The following is an 18,058-nucleotide window of genomic DNA, read 5'->3' as shown; positions in this document are numbered from 1 at the left end:
TTCTTTGGGGGGCCGCACAGCCCTCCATGTGCTTGCCAGAGGTAGCCTGACTGCCATTAGGTACCGAGATGAGATCCTCAGACCCCTTGTGAGACCATATGCTGGTGCGGTTGGCCCTGGGTTCCTCCTAATGCAAGACAATGCTAGACCTCATGTGGCTGGAGTGTGTCAGCAGTTCCTGCAAGAGGAAGGCATTGATGCTATGGACTGGCCTGCCCGTTCCCCAGACCGATTGAGCACATCTGGGACATCATGTCCCGCTCCATCCACCAACGCCACGTTGCACCACAGACTGTCCAGGAGTTGGCGGATGCTTTAGTCCAGGTCTGGGAGGACATCCCTCAGGAGGCCATCCGCAACCTCATCAGGAGCATGCCCAGGCGTTGTAGGGAGGTCATACGGGCACGTGGAGGCCACACACACTACTGAGCCTCATTGTGACTTGTTTTAAGGACATTACATCAAAGTTGGATCTGCCTGTAGTGTGGTTTTCCATTTTGAGTGTGACTCCATATCCAGACCTCCATGGGTTGATAAATTTGATTTCCATTGAGAATTTTTGTGTGATTTTGTTGTCAGCACATTCAGCTATGTAAAGACGGACGTACGTCATACGATTAGTTCATTCATTCAGATCTAGGATGTATAATCTTAGTGTTCCCTTTATTATTTTGAGCAGTGTATATATATTCCAACCCAGTGTGTGTCGCCAGCTGAATACTAAAGCGTTTAGAACCTGGCAGCATAAAACCACATTCCGAGTGAATAAAGTCACTTAAATAACACATTTTCAGCAACAAGCACCTGGAACGATCGTGACAAGAAGGGTGCGAGCTAAAGACCTGTAAATGTCTGAAGGTTACAATGAAATCTTACAAAGTTTACTTTACAAAGAGGGTGGTAGATATACAGAACCACCTCCCATCAGAAGTAGTAGAGAGGGAATTTAAACACGCGTGGGATAGGCATCAAGGACTGATTAAAGTCTCTACATCATGAAAACTGAGCAGACTAGTTGGATCGACGGTTCTTGTGTGCTATGAAATTATATGTTTCTATGGTTTAACCCCTTCATGACAAAGCCTGTACATGTGCTGGCCCATAATGCATTGTTTTTAACGGGTTTAAGGACAACCCATTGTCCTTAAGGAGTTAATTCAATATTTTAGGGTATTTCTATATTATACTCTTTTGTGGAATATCAAGGCGACCCCCAAGTTGCGGGTCAGTCTCTCTCTATAGCTGTTGTGGAAATAAAACTCCCACTAAGCTAAGTCATCATACTTGAAGGTGTGTAGAAACTGCTTGCATTACAAGTGACTGCTACCTATAGGCAACCCTGGTATAGAAGAAAAAAAATGATTTTTAAACCAAATTAAAGTGAATCGATATCTTACACTACTGTGCGGTTCCATATATAAATTTGCATACAGCAACGTAATTAATTTGCATATGGAGGCAGAACATTTTGGAAGGGAGGCAGAATCAACAAAATGTAAACCTCTTTTTTTAGAGATCTGTACTTTTTGTGTTCTTCATTTGCTCTGTAAATACTCAAGAGATGCATATATTGGTAAGTATTGCCTGGAGATGAAAGACATTCAGGATATGATTATAATTACCTTGGTGTAGAGTTTCATAAAGGTTACATATGAATACAATACAGGTATTACATGCAAGTTAATCATCCCGGTAATGCAAATGAAATGGAAAAGTGGTTTGGCAGGTCGGCCCGGGGGCAGGAGAACATATAAATCCATACCTGGCTCTGTTTGAAGATAATGAGTGACATATAACTGGGCATGATTAAAGGGAATTTATCCCAGAACAGATAAGAAAAAGGTTATTTCTTTCGAAATACAGCTTAATGTTATGCAGAGCTGCTAACATTTAAAATGCATTTCCAGGGATATTTCGCTGCTGGGCAGTCACATAGTAAAATGTCATTTAGTGTTTATAGAATTGTATAGCAGGAAATAGTATAGCAAAATACTAGCATATAAAATACTAGCATATAAAATACTACATAATATCACTTCAGAATATATATATAATACATATATTTCTCTTCTTCAGCTCTTTTACCTTCAGTGGTAGCGTCATAAGACATAATGTCATATCCCACCACCTTCACTCCCTGGAGATCTATACAAGGTTGCAATGGAAAAAAGATCTGGGTCATCAGATATACTAATCTTTCACTGTAGGGATACCTCACTTACCAAGACATTCACCATGAAAAAGTGTCTTGGAGAAAACAAGTGGTTGTAAGCTCAACACTGATCATAGGTGTCTTGGAGAAAAAGACAAATTGTTGGAAGCCCAGGACTGATCCTGAGTGTCTTGGAGACAAAAGACAAGTGGTTGAAAGCCCATAACTGATCATAAGTGTCTTGGAGAAAAAAAGTAGTTGGAAGCTCAAGTCTGAATCCATCACTATCTAAGTAAGATGTTAAGATAATGGGATAGTAGGACTTCATTACATAGGTTCTGTGCTTAGTAGACCTGGCCTTAGGATACACAGATACATAGAATATGATGGCAAAGCCAGAGGTGCAGTGGTTTAATATTAAGTAAGGAAAATGTGACAAGTGCCTATAAAAGCTACAATAGATTACCAGATACCAAGGTTTTATCTCCTGAGGCTGCACTCCCTGAATAGGTAGCCTACCCCCCCTCTGTGAATAGCTGACCTGCAGGAGAGACAGATCTTGTTGGTCCTCCTCCATACCTTACATGTGCCATACATGTGCCATACATGTAATAACAAAAATAATAAAGTGAGTATTCTGGAGCTGTCTGAGACCCAGTGTGACCTGCTTTAATCCACTTCAAGTTGATGTGCCGTTCTGAGCACAGCAATAAACATTATATTTTCTGCCCAAAGGCAGGTTTAATCCAGTAATTCTAAATCAACGTCTTGGTCCAAAGACCATTTCTAAAACTTCAACAAAAAAAGACCCCCAACCATCTTAATTCTAGCATATTTTAAGGTTTCAAAAGGTATTGAGGTTTAAATGTGTTCTTCTAACCTGTGAACGGAATTCTAGTGGTTTCTCTTCATATTGTTCTTGTCTAAGGTGCTAGAAAGATGGAAGCACAGAATTTGATGGCAGATAAGGACCATTCTGTCCATCAAGTCTGCCCATTTTTCCTGCTTTAATGAACAAATCAAGCTTAAATCTACTCTGTAACGTGTAAAGGCCAGTCGTTAAGTATTGTTATAAATGTGGTTCAATTTGTGAATTACTGCAGGCAAATAGGCTCAGAATTCGCAAACTTTATAACATTACGTAGAAATACATAAGAGTAGATATATCAGTCAGCAGGGCATTCAATAGTCGGAACAGCAAAGAGCCACAAAGGTGCTACTATCATAAAACTGATAAATGAAGAAAAACTTTTATATGTTATTATTACACGACTCCTACTTGTTTTGGTCAATTGCTATGATAGCTTGCTGTAGGTAAAGAGCTTTACAGAAAACAACACGATTAAGTGAAATTATATGGAAAGTGACTATTTGGTGCTATAGAATATGAGACACTATCATTTAAAAGCTCATGTTTGGGAATAGGGAATTATCTGAGAAAACCTGGCACTTTATGCTTGACAGTAATGGAGAAAATACTTTTTGATAGATGATGAATCTCTACTTTAGGAAAATAGCCTGATCCAGGTCTTCTCCTATATACTAAAGAGTTCTCTATTCTGCCGTGTCTTCTACTTGTGGATAGTGCCAGTGATACGCAATATCACCAATCATGGAAGAGTTGACAAAGGCCGAAATTTAGACCTTCTTTTGTTCTTGAAATTAACGAGGTGTACATGCAGAAGGATTATATATATATATATATATATATATATATATATATATATAAGAATTTGTACTGTAATGTTTTTAAAAGGATAATTCAGACCCCAAAATTGATTTATATTGGAGTTTTTCCATTGCACTTTAATGCATTTTACTTCAAGCAAATCAGTAGATTATGCATTATTTAGCTAATGCAGGTACAAAACGAGACTTCTGTTCTATTTTCCTCCGGCTCTCAGCTGTCTCTACTGTCACTCCTATTAAAGTAAACCGGAGCTCAGTTGACATCAATGGGAGTAGCAGCTAACTGTATATATATATGTATATATATATATATATATATATGCCAGGCGTGTGCTGTGATTGGCTGCTGCTGCTACACCTATAGAACATCTATAGAATGCATGCATCAATTTCCATATACAATGAGCTCTTATATGCATTAAATCAGGACTGAGGTTTTCATTACTGATGGCGAGTTGAATTTACTTAATTCCGAGTCCACACAAGACATGAAACAAAGGTCAGCCCTAGCCAACAATTTCGCGACAAGAGAATACTTTCCTCAATACAAATATTGCGCACACTTCTTTAAGAGCCTCTCTTTTTTAATGATCCTATCTGGTTTGTAATGGTTTTATAATTTAAACCATTAAAATCATTTCCCTACATCATCTTCTTTCTGCCTGTATGGTTCTTGTCAAAGTCAACAGAATTCAAAGTAATATGACGGTCTGATGATAAAACAAATAAAACCACAGGAACTCGCAGAGATCGATGAGAGAGAAAATTAGCAATGATGTGGCCTGAACCGAATCGGTGACAGGGAGAATGATTACAAACAGCGGTTCCAGTGATGGCATAAAGAGTTCTGATAATTTCCTGGCATTATTGCTTTGCAATGATATAATGGTTAAGTGGTTTAGTAATTTTATACGTGTTCTCTCGCAGCGCCAGTAACGAGACTTGAGAACTTTTCGTGGAAACCGTTACTTTGTTGCACAGCTGAAAGCAGTATTACTGTATTGACAAAGAAAATTTAAATTTTACAGAATAAACAACCGGCGGCCATATGTAGATTTTCTGATACAGTCAATTCGACAGCCATATTTGTCTTGTCTTGTATATATAAGTTACAAAAAAATAAGTAGATAGAGAGGATCTGCGTTTTGTGCTCATCCCTTGTTCCTCTTGCCACGTCACCCCAGTGAAAGTGTCTTCAAAATGTAGAATCTTCCCCTTACCAGTAATTTTCAGTTACACCAAGCTATTGGCAGCCAATTTGTTAATAATTCACTTCTCTTCTATATTTTTCACAATAAAAGGCTTTCACCTATTTTATATGGTCATATAAGCATACGCTACTATTTATAGTACCCTGGCGCTATTAGCCAAGAAATATATGTATAAGTGATTACGGATAAACTCATTTTGAGAATGAATTCCCCTAGAAGGACCACATTCCTCTGCATATCCACATGCATACAGAAAGTAAATGTACGACTAATATACAGAATAGAAAACCCAATATAGCTGTATTAGCCCAAGGGAAAATAGAGTCTCTTTTATTGGGCCAAAGAATGTAACGTTACACAAGCTTTCAGGACCTTCTCCAGAAGAAATTAAGAAAGGACCACTGAGGTCCCAAAACTTAACATGTGTTTTGTGTTGGCCCAATAAAAAGTAACAACGTCAACTAAAAACTCTAATATATACAGAGACACAGAGAGGCAATAGCCACTTGTACTTCTTGTGATCTTGCTGAATTGGGGCAAATATATAATACCACTTCTCTCCAAGTCATTGAGGAGTTGGTAGGACAGATTTCACTTGTGTCTCACAGAAGACCACATTGGAGAATGGGACAAGGAGTAGAGAGGGCCTGCTACACAGTTTAGCTCCTACATCAGCATTAGACAAAGAATCCCAAACCATTTCTGAGCACCCAGTGACAAAACGATCACTCCAATCCACAGAATCAAACCCTCCACAAAATAAAGCAAGTGAATACGGCGACACAGACACCTAACATCGAAAGAACATTTCTCATTTGAAATCGAATCCCAGTTCTAAGTCCTTTTACAAGAAAGTAACATCTTTTTGGCACAATTCATTGTAACCAAAGCCGACACCGAGGATTAATAACATTGCTTTTGTTATTGCCAACATTAATTAGAGGAGTCCCTCGTCTTTTATAGCTCAGCTGCGGAGCACAGGAGAGTCTTTCTACCTCTATGCAGTCGCAGTTTGCTCTCTTAAGGCAAAAAAAAAAAAAAAAAAAATGTTCAGTAAATTCCATTTTCTTGAAGTTGAAGTTGGAAAATGTGCCTCTTTGAGAAAGAGGAAAACAACCATTTGAGGTTTGTTATGTTAATTAAAATTATAGAGAGAACTTTTTAAACATCTCATTAAAGTTATTTGCATTCATGGCAACTCTTTGGATGAGGTGATGAAATGAATGAGAAAAATATCCATTAAAAAAAAGAAAGAAAAATCAAGTAAAGACATTTAACGACATAACATGTTCGCATGCATTAGGATGTGTATGAATAATTCTATTTGGAGCCTGTTATAGATACATAGCACTTTACTTGATTAAAATACTGATAAACATTGCGGTAAGAAACACAGAAGACTGGAACAGCCAATAAACCTGCAATGTGAGTTATAAGAATGGTCCAACTAAAAGCCTGGGACATTGTGCTGACAATAAAAGAAAGTCTAGGTAGATTTAACTAAATGTTTCTTATACTGCAGAGATGAACAACCATACAAAAAATCAAAAATCTTATGAAAATGTTAATTGTTATATTCGGTCATGATCCTTACTAGGTTTGATTTTTAGACTAGATAGTATCCAGTATACTGTTGGCCCTGTGGATGGTATGTAGGCATGGCCAGTGGTGTATTAATTGGCCTAGGGCGGCACGTCTAGGGGGGCTCCTTTTAGCACCACTGTTCAGCAGATTAGTTAAAAAGAAGGTGGCTGCCGAGTCTGTACAATCCTCCATAGTTGACTTCTGCAAGGCGCTGCATGTCCAGGATATGATGTCTGCTGAGCAGTAAGGAAGACAGCGCTGAGGGGGCAACTGGTGGCATTACACTAGGTTAGGCCTAGGGCAGTGCTGGAAGTAGATACGAAGAATACAGAAGTATTCTTACTGTAATCAAACAAAATAGACGGAATGCCAGCTCCGACCGTGAAATTGTTAAACTGTAGCCAGGTGACAGAAACTAGTCTCTCTCGGAATAACAAGGCGCTGGCACTCCTTCAAAGAAGAGAGGAACGAGTTGTACAGTACATCATTAAAATTGTTATAGATCATTATTTTGGGTCCGTAGTTCCGTAGTAAAGTAAATCACAAAACAAAACAATGAATATATCAGCCGGTCAAACCCGCTGATACCACAGCAGAAAGAACCTGCTCGGAAGAAGAAGACTGTGAACATTGCACAAGTTAGTCTCACCCTTCTCCATCTGAAGGTTGTAAAACATGATACACCTTGGTTTTCTGATCACACCATGCCATCAGTATGTGTAAAAGATCTTCTTCCTCTGTATACTAGTGAACTTGGAACAGTTACGTAGTACCCTGACTTGGGTGTCCCAGACCAAGTGGATTTGCAGGGTGATAGTTATTACATTGCTAGGATTAAGGGTTGGTTAAATGGGAGATTAAGGCCGGATTAAGGCCCTGGAGACCTAGTTGGACACTCCTGGTCTCTCTCTTCATTCTCTTCCATGTTCTGCGGATCTTAAATTGCTTTGAAGGAGGTGTGATCTTGACTTTGCTTCTTCATGTTAACAAACAGACTGAGTAATGTCAGCCAATAATAATAATATTATTATTGGCTGACATTTCATCTGTGGCTTCCTAATTCTTTTTTCTGCATCACTAAAGGTTTGTTTTCCTTGCTGTACCATTGTGTACCCTTGGGCCTTTATCTTATATTCTTTTTTACAATTCCTACCCGTTACAAAAATAAATAAATAAAAGGAAACAGTTGAAAGATGGCAGGATTATCTTTGTTCCATGGCTACAATTTAGCACAGAGAGCAGGAGCTTATTTCTGTATACACTAAAATCTAAAACACTTCTATTTTTTCTTAAGCTGTCTTTGTATATCTGACACAAGCATTCAACGTCTCCATTGCAATCAATAACATCCCCTGGTAAATGACTACATGCAAGTGTTATGGAAAATAGCAATTCATATCGGTATATGAAAGGACAGATCAATAGAGCCCTTAAACAGCATACCTCTGGGGTTAAGTGCATGCTTTGTTACATGTGCATCAATATGTCTCACTCATTACGTTGGATGACAGGCATGGTATCAATCAATGAGATGATCACAGGTCCGCGGCATGAATACCCGAGTACAGCTTTCCTAATTATAGCTGTAAACCAGGCATAATAGTTCTGAGAAAATCCTGATATTCAGCATCATATTTCATTATTTCACTGCTGCTGTGACTAGTAAAAGGGCCATTATATTCACATGGGGTCGATTTTAAAATTTAGTTGTATCCAGTACAGGACTGGGTTAATAATTGGGCAAAAGGGGCAGCTGATACTTACAGGAAGGGTCCTACTCTAGCACATAGCATACTAAACTTAATTCAAGATGGCGGGCATGTTGGATATCCACCGATGGGACCCAATGTGAATCATTAACACATAATCAGTCTATATGACCAAAAATATGTGCACAACTACATGAGCTTGTTGGACATCCCATAAGTATAGAGTAGTTATCCCATTTGCAGCTATAACATTCACTCTTCTGGGTGCCTTTCCACAAGATTTTGGAGCGTGTCAATGTCTTTCTACCTTCACCACCGACTGCTTATGTATCCCTGTCTCCTTTTCTGCAGCTCAACTTCTTCTCTTGCCTGTTTGCGTTCTTCTGTCTTCCAGAAAAAGGAAGTGTGGAAGTACTTCAAGAGGCCAGAATAATGCAGACAGTCCCATGGAGAAAGAGAAGCGTTTCTGCACCTCTCTTTCTCACCGAATCCACTCTGCATTATTCTGGCCACTTGGAGTACTTCTGCAAAAGGGCAGAGCCAAGAAAAGAAAGAAGACAAAAAGTGAGGAGATGAGAGAAGAGGAGGAGCTGTTTTTAAGGAGACAGGGACACAAAAGTGGTCAGTGGAGAAGATAGGGAGACATTAACATAGAGTGACATAGAATAGCTGCATATTAGCCATTTGTATGTGTCGTATCTCTAGTACCTTAGCTCAATCTAGTAGACAAACACCCTGACTCCTTATCATACTGACTGTGGTAAACAATGAAATGTCTTGGTCTTATTCACCCAGCCTAATACGGAGGAACGGACATTAGCATTGCCATAAAGAATCAGCTCAATGTGGTGTGTGAGCAGGGAAAGTCACCCAAAACATCACATAACTGACAACAATGGCAGCCTCCAGATCTGCAGCTAAAGGAAGAAACAAAAATAGATCTCTCCTAAAACTACATTACTGTATACGGCACCAGATTTTATGCTGAAGGATTTTTTTCCCGTTTGACTTCTCTTTCTTCTAACAATGGAAAACCCAGCATGTTTATACTGTGAGCATAATGGATTTATGAGACGAGACCATCTCAGAGACTTAACTATGCATTACACAGGGCCAGTTCAGCCCACCAACACAAGGAGAAACGTTCCAGGGTCGCCCTGCATAATGCATATTAAATAGAAAAGATAACACAGTAACTTAAATAAAAAAAGGAAATATGTGAATCCCCAGCCTGCATAGCAAGTTGCTTTAGAAAAGGTTCATTGCAGGACTTTGCATTCCATATTGCTTATACAAGTAAGAAATACAGCAGTCTTTTGAATGGCCAAATGAATATTGCCAATATGTCCAGCGAACAAGTCATAGGAACAGGAATCAATAATCAGAACAGACAGCAGACAGGAGCACCAGCTGCACAGAAAATATATGTAGAAGGCTGCCCCTTTAAATCACATGCACATTAATCTACGAACCCTCGCAGGGCTCACCTTTTTTGAGTTACAGTAGCAGCAGGTCCATGAGTAGTGATTATATTATCGAACGGCAGAGTCCGCAAGCATTGCCGTCATTATAGCTTCTCATTAAATGTTCCTCCCACAGGAAAATATAGCATTTACTAAGCAGTTTGAGAAAGGAATTGACTGCCCTTGAATCTAAAGTACATAATCCCACAAGTCTGCACTGCCAGATACAAAGAAGCTTTGTCGATATTACAATAACTTAGGGAAACGGAATCTGTCCTCAAACAGATCGCCAGCTTCAGGTGTGCTTCAGGGATATAATGCAATCTTACATACCAAGCAATGTGTGAGAGCTATGTTGGTAGTCATACGTGGCCGTATGCTTCTTTTCAGTGACCCCTCCAAAGAATATACCTCTCAAGTGTCCATGCTTAAGAAGGGACAGTCCCTCCTTGGGAGCCAAATCACTCAGTCCCTCCATGATGTCCTCTTTTCTCAGAGTTCAGAATATTTGCGAGTATAAACAGTAAGAAATGTGTTAAGTATGCAAATAAGACACATTATTCATTTTTTGGAAATGCCATGCTAAGTTAAATAAATAGCTATCAATGCAATGTCCACCAAAAGTCTTGGTAAAGTTCTTCCATACCTCTCACCATACCGACTAAAGCAAAGCCACCTATTCCAAAAGTTAATAAGGAATATAGATATAGCATTAGAATGAGTCTTTTAAAATAAGTTTTTCAGACCATTCAGATGGACCCAAAAAGAGACATCTGAGGTCTCTATGTTTTTATTCTATCTTTGTAAGAGCTTAAACGTTATAAAAAGTGTTAATTTTCCAGGCACTTACCCTAAAAGCAGTTTTTGACATGCTGTAGGTGTTTTGCCAGATGCAATATGCTCAATCCGTATTATAAAGATAAGTCCTTAAGTGTTACTTTTCCTTTGCACCATACAAAGCAAATGATTTAAATTGCTTTGGGTTTTAAGAGTTACATATTCTGAAAACAAGTAACCCACAGGTCAGGGCTGATGAAAACATGCGGAGGGTTTCATTATGTGGTGATGCTTAAAATGTGACCGCTGTGTTAACTTTAGTTCATGATCCGTATACAATCCCCGGACCTCTAATTCCTAACGATCGGCATTAATCAAATCCGCCATTATATCTTTAATTCAGACAGCGTGTGTGTGTCAAATTACTTATTGTTTAGTTATTTTTGCTGTGTAAAGTAGTTTATTTAGTGTGGTGCTGAAAACAGCAGCCCATTGTCTACCGTTATACATTCTGAGCATAAGAAAACCAGCACCATGGACAGAGTGCGGCACCGCTTAAAGCGGATCTATCACTTTTCCAGAATTCCACTGTTCTATTCACTGAATTAACCTATTTAATAGTTCTTACAGATTAAAATAAGAAATATATATATGCATAGAAACCCATCTTATTTGTATAAGACGGGGAAGCCATTAGATTTGTGCATTCGGATTCGTGTGAATCGCAAATGTAACAATTAAGAATTTGAGGAAATTAAGCCACCCCCCCATGAAATTGACAAAAACAAAGCAAAAAGCTACGAATTTTGGTTCGAAGTTTGCAGGTACTCCCACTCTCTCACACTTTCTCCCTGCCTTCTCTGCCACTTCTGTATCTCGCAGCTCTGTTTCCATGTCTTGCATCTTCTTGTTCTTCATCTTCTTCTGGGGAAAATTTCCACCGAAATGGCAGAGCTTCTGTTGACGTGACTGGAAGCTCCGCCATTTGGGCAAAAGTTCTCTGGTAGATTATGTCCTCAGAGATGCCGAAGAAGATGCAGAACAAGAAGATGCGAGGCACAGAAGTGGAGCTGTGAGGCATGAAAGTGGAAGTGGTCAGCAGAGAAGGTAGGGAGAAAGACTGAATGAAAATGAAAGTGTAAGAGGGTGAGAGTCTGACGGAGGGTGAGAGAGTGAGTTAGAGTAAATGTGGCGTCGGACAATGAATTTCGTTTCCAAATTTAAAACGTCCCATGGTTTTCGTCTGAAACTAACGGGCAAGAAATGGAATTAATTGCCCAAAAACAAATGGGCCAAAAAACTCTCATCGTTTCTCCTCATTTGAGATAAACTTAATTCCTGTACCTTGATAAGAGTTCAAGTCAACTACTGGGTGCAGCTGAGCACATGTTGAGTTATGGTCACTCAGTTTGAAGACACAGATACTCACCTATGCATAAGAACCCAATGGGAGGAATTTCTTTTACTGCCTCTACCTTGAGGCATAGCCATGCACCGTAGGCATTGTTCAAGGTGTAGGGTGATCGTGGTGACAGTGATTATTGCTGGCAATAACAAAACTGGGTATAAGACGAGATAAGGTCTAAAATACACATAAGAATTGAATTCTGGGAAATTCACGCTAAAAAAGTCCTTATTGAATCACATTATCTGATACATAGCAGATATTTATGTTTTAGACAATCTTTTATTAAGAACTGGAAATTCTCCGACAGTCAATACCAATATTTGCATGTGTCCCCAGGGGTTAACAAGAATGTTTTCGGGCTACGAGGATTATTGAAAAGTTCGGAAAATTATTTTGATTTTCTGCAATATGCTACTCAACGGTGTTCTGTTGTCTTATATGACCTTTCTGTCTCGCTGGTGTTTTGCTATTGATTTTAATTACTCAGTTTAATGTACTGCATGCCAACACAAAGCTGTTTACTTCCACTTGCCAAAATGTTGTCATAGCCTCCCGGAGGCTTGCAGAATGAGAAAACTGTATATGTTTTTTTGGAGTTAGAGGCTATTCATTAGGAAGGAACTTCATTCGCTAGCTTTATAAAATGTCACTGCTCCAGTATGTAGACACTAAACATTTTCTACAAACGGTAAAGGAATAAAATGTCAGGGCCGTCTGGACAGAAATAAATCTTACAATCACTATTCTTTTAAGAGGACAATGTTCCGAGGCAGTTTATTTAGACTCACACATTGAATTTAGAAAGTTAGAACATTAGATTTAACATTACGACTGGATAGTCTGCTCTGATGTTATATAGAATTTGATTACATGGAAGAAAATGTGTTAGCGGACTTTCAATGTCAGTTGAGGTTCTACTGTCGGGAATTTTTTTTTTTTTTTTTTTTTTGCTGAGACATCCATAAAGGCTATTAATTAAATGAAAACTCTTACACGTAGGAACTGTTCAAAGGGTAGGATGATTGTGGTAACAGTTTCTCTTCTGGCAATAAGAAAGTGACTATAGAGAGGAGGGGGAAGATAAGGATGGATTCTTTCTCTGTTCCCACAAGTACCAGGAGGGTGTCCTTCTATAGAAATGAAATGATACACAAATGAGTACCTTCTAAATGTCCTGTCTGCCTACAGATCCGTATTCCAAGAAGTAAATCAATGTAGATTATTTGATGACGAGTTGTATGACACCCAGGGATAGCGCTGACAGCAAGGTGGTCTTTAAGGTATATATCCAGCTGTTCCTGATCTATAACTCCCATAATCATGAATGGTCTCCTAGGGTTTGGTCTCCTAGGGTTTGTGGAGGTTGTAGTAACTGCACGTCTATCCATGTACGGGCTTTGTCATTAAGGGGTTAATACTTAAGCATGCGTAAACCTATGCTGAATCCAAGATGAGACCAAGGTCTGATTATCATCTTTACATCAGGAACAGACTAAAAGGGCCAAATGGTTCTTATCTACCATCAAATTCTTTGTTTTTTTAAATATTATATACTATATAATTTCAGTGCCTTTCATTTTTTCTCAAACGTTTGTGTTTAAATTCCACGTGAAGATTTTTCTGGAATACATATGGCAAGCCATTGTTTCTGGCAGTTGGGGTGTTACACAAAACAGCTGGATATCTCATTTTGCCGTCATTCCAATCAATATGAGTTGACTATGTCCCAGTCTCATTCAATAATTATATTTCTTATGCATGGTTAATTAGATCAGCATTTCAGAATGAGCTAAACACTCGCCCATAGCGAGTAACTAATAGCTATTAAACAGCAATATAAACAATTTATGACTAATATTTTTTTAAATATCCTGGAAAGTGTATTCTGATAATAAACGCCTGCCGAGCGGAGCAGATATAAAAAGCCTTTTTAAGTAAATTGGATTAATCATATCAATATCAATATTGTTTAAAATCATTAAGCTTTTTCAATATTTCTACTGCTACGAAAACCATTTTCCTTTTGTGTTGATCTATGCACCAAAATAAAAATGCAAAGACACATTACGAACTTCTTTGTGTAATCCCACAAATTCATTATTCGAGGGATGGAAATAGTCCGGGAATTCTGCGTATCTTCATCCAAAACCAAATCGTTTAAAGAGGAACTCCCACACATTTTGTTTTTAGGATCAGATTATTTTTACTTTGGGTTATGTGGGACGGGACTTCATGATCATTGCCATAAAGAATCAGCTCAGTTTGGTAGTTGTGCGGAGAAATTCATCCAAAATCTCACAAAAATGGCAGCCTCCAGAAAACGGCAGTTTATTGGAACTAGATTTTTCTTGCCAATGCTTACCTATATTACTGTATTCAAAGCCAGGCTGTGGATGATGAGGCAGCCCTGGCACTTTAAGGTCAACGATCGCCAGATGACATAAGTGCAGACGATGGCTGGATATGAGAGGCCACACATTAAATTTTTATGTTCACATAGCTTGCAGCCAGCCATATCCACTCTGCAGCTGGGATGGCAGATGAGTGCATATGTGTAATGGTCTAAGGTCGGAGTTGCACTCCAGTCTTTCTGGTTCCAAGGCCTGAACACTTCTGACTCACCACAAGGGAGTTTTGCTTTACATTTGTCACATAAGAGGCTTATTGACATAGTCTAGTTGGAGATCCCACACCTGTACCTGCTCCCACTGCTCCTCGTTTTAGGCATTGACATGGCACCACACCGTCAGACTTTGCCCTTGGATAGTCCTGCCGGTGTCCAGTACCATTACATTGCTGATACTCGCTGGAACCCTGGTTTCCTGCGGCTCCTCATTTCTGGCATCCTGACCTTGGCTCTGGAATTCGTTTATCTGATTTCTACCAACCTGACCATTTTGCTAGAGTGACTGTTCTTCCATTATCCAACTACTTATGCTACAAATCATGAAAGCACTAATAAAATAGTAATGAAGTTGAAAGACCTTAAGTGTATTGGTGTTTAGTAAGAACAGCAACAGCTTCCATCCAAGAACTTCTAGTCACCCTCTGTTGCAACCATTCTTCATTAATGGGTTGCCATTTCTATAATCTGATGCATCTGGTGAGGAAACCCCATAATATTTCTGCTAACTTCAGTTAATGCCCATAAAGAAAATGTTTATTATATAAAGTGAGATTATTTACATTAAAGTTAGAGTGGAAAGAATCCATCAGCAGTAAACGTCAATCGCATTCCAGAGTAGAGACCTTCTCTCATCAACACAGAGAGCTTTCTCAACCTTGTCTGAGTGGCCCTCAGGTATTTCTTTTACTCCTTTGATACTATTGTTGCAAAAACAGTCTGGGCACCAGGCCAAGCATGAAAATTGTTACCGAAACAATATGAGATGTTGATTAAGAAGATGATTTAAAGCATAAATGCAAAATATAAATCAATGACTAAACTAAGTATCAGAAAACGTGTATATAGCTTCTTACACTTGACTACTATATGGACTTTCATGTTGTATATATTGTGATAATGTTCACAGATTTGGAGATCTTAGCACATTCTTCTAGGGTCACAAATGATGGAGGCACAATTATTTTTCTTTTTAGTATTCACTAAACTTGTATAAGTGGACCAAAAAACGATGCTAACGAATGTTCAGTTTTGGTCCATTTGTTTTCGGACAATAAATTTAGTTTCCTGATGAAACTGGGAGGGCTTATTCCTTTCAGAAACTAAATTTGTTGTCCTTCACCCTCACTCTCACTTTCTTACACTCTCTCGTGCTCTCACTCGCTCTCTCACACTCTCATTCACTATTTCTTATTCTCCCTACCTTCTCCGCGAACTGCTTCCTTGTCCCTGTGTCTTTTTTTTTCATGTCTCTTCTTGTTTTTCTTTCTTGTGTCTTCCTTTTCATCCACTTCTCCCCGGTATCGGTATTTTTTCAAAATGGATGATTAGTTTGAGGACTGGTTGTGCCTTCAGCCAATGGCAGTATCAGAACGTAATACCCATTACCCTTTAACTTGGCTTCACTCACTAACTATATATTTTCCCTAAAAAAAATAATAAAAATAACTCTAAATGGAGATTCAAAGGCTGCCATAATCTTTGCCTTATATGGTAATTTGCATGTCGGGTGCACGGTATTAAGAAAGATTGACATTTCTGTGGATTTCAGCAGGCATTGCCTTTACAGATTACCTTTTAATACAGATGGATTTACTATATGATGACAATCAAACTTCTGTCCGAGCTTATTCTGCAACCCGTAGCTTTGCAAACATCAACAAATCAATACTCATCAATAATACCGTACCACTTAGTGCCTGTTCCAGACCATCCATCATATGAACAGAACCTCATTAGAATTATGAGAACTAGTCTGGGTTATTCCATCTTCTCTCAAAATTACCCCTACTTTACACCATGCCTTTGTGATATCTCTTACACTCTTATAGTTGTCCTATGTTACATTGTTACCCCCTCCCCATCATAAGTGGTGTATGGGTTGGTTTGGCTTGTATCCCTATTCTTTTATGAACCTTTTATGATTGGCTTCACAGACATGTTGTTATGGCATTTAATGCATGTTTGATTAAATGAATGTATTTAGAGTGCTAAAGATATTTTTATATTTCAAATTTTTAAGGTGTGTTATTACTGCCAAAGCCTCAGTACCCCAAATAATATATTTTGCCTTTGGATTGTTTAATTACAAATGCATTATTTTACATTTATCAACATTAAACTGCAGCTCCTACAAGTCACCCCTATGATATATATATATATATATATATATATATATATATATATCATAGGGGTGATTTAGCCTTGAATGTGCAAGAAAAATCATCAACACAATTCTCCAAAGGAAAAAAAAATCGTGCAGACAAGTGTTAAATTATATTAACACCATTTTTCTTTTGTGTTCCAATTTTTCAATTGAACGTCAGAAAGTTCTTTCCTAATCAACTTATCATTTGGGAATCATAATTTGTGAATGTGATTGAATCTTGAATTCTACATCGAAATTCTTATTAACCTAGAGTGCCTAATTTCCAGGCTGAGTAATTGCAAAGGTAAAGTGCTACGTTCATTTCGCATGAGTTAAGTAGATAGGATTATGGAGATGGGTGCCAGTGGGGAACAGCTATGCTGAGATTTCTGGGGGAACACACACCGTAAAAGTGTAAATGTGCATAATGATGTTTGATTAACCCCTTCAGGACCGGCGTTGGAAAACTGCGTCTTCCCTTGAAGACCGCAGTTTTAAAAAAAATATTTAAATTCCGTGCTCGTGATTCGCTGCAAAGCGATCACGTGCACGGAATTGAGGGGGAGTGGCTGCTATGGACCGCTGGGGACACCCAGCGGTCAGTAGCAGCCGTCCCTCACGATCCCAGCGTTCATAGCGACGCTGGATCGCACATCATCGATGATGTACCTGGTACGTCCCGGTCTGCCGGTGACCTTTGACCCGGAAGTACCAGGTACGTCCCGGTCTTGAAGGGGTTAAGGGTCACGTACTATGTTTTCCAATTTATGTATGCATACCAGTCAAGTATGTTTCCCCATATGAGTGGAGGAAGACCAATTTTGACCAATTGTGGGAGGAAGAGGCCATCCACAAGTTGGTGAATACAGAAAAATTGGGCATATAATGGGCAAAACCACTACTTTTCAGAAGGCTCATACGCAGTAGGCATTAGACAATCCAGGTCCTTCTCATTCTCAGGGGGACTCTTGTCTTTAATGCTTTCTAAGGGAAAGAGATGCACAGGGCCAACTTCATGGTATAATTAAAGGAGTAGGTCCCAATCCTTATCTACGCCTACCTTGCTTTCCTACAAAATCAATACGGTAATCCACACTCTGTATTGTTTAGAAACCAATATCTGTTGTGTCACGTACAGTTTGTATCTTTTCTGAACAAAACAGGGAACAATGGGCTCAATCTCTATCAAGTCTCTGTGTTCTTAGTCAATACTGTTAAACCAGTTCCAACACCCTGTGGTATGTCATTATCTTTACCCAGACAATACTATTTGTACAGGAAGAAAAGAAGCGT

The 18,058-nt window shown here is 38.8% G+C and overlaps 1 protein-coding gene across 1 annotated transcript in view; it reads right to left on the bottom strand.

The window, feature by feature from the left end:
• The window catches only part of LOC149288503 (cytosolic carboxypeptidase 6-like), a 497,550-nt gene that overhangs the window by 252,118 nt on the left and 227,374 nt on the right, over nucleotides 1-18,058 (bottom strand). The gene's annotated exons all lie outside the window — the stretch shown is intronic.

The sequence above is a fragment of the Sceloporus occidentalis genome, unplaced genomic scaffold (assembly GCF_023333645.1).
Source record: "Sceloporus occidentalis isolate IW3139 unplaced genomic scaffold, rSceOcc1.0.p SCAF_51, whole genome shotgun sequence".
Lineage (NCBI taxonomy): Eukaryota > Metazoa > Chordata > Lepidosauria > Squamata > Phrynosomatidae > Sceloporus > Sceloporus occidentalis.
The sequence above is the reverse complement of the archived record's forward strand: the minus strand, read 5'-3'. Positions and strand labels throughout refer to the sequence as shown.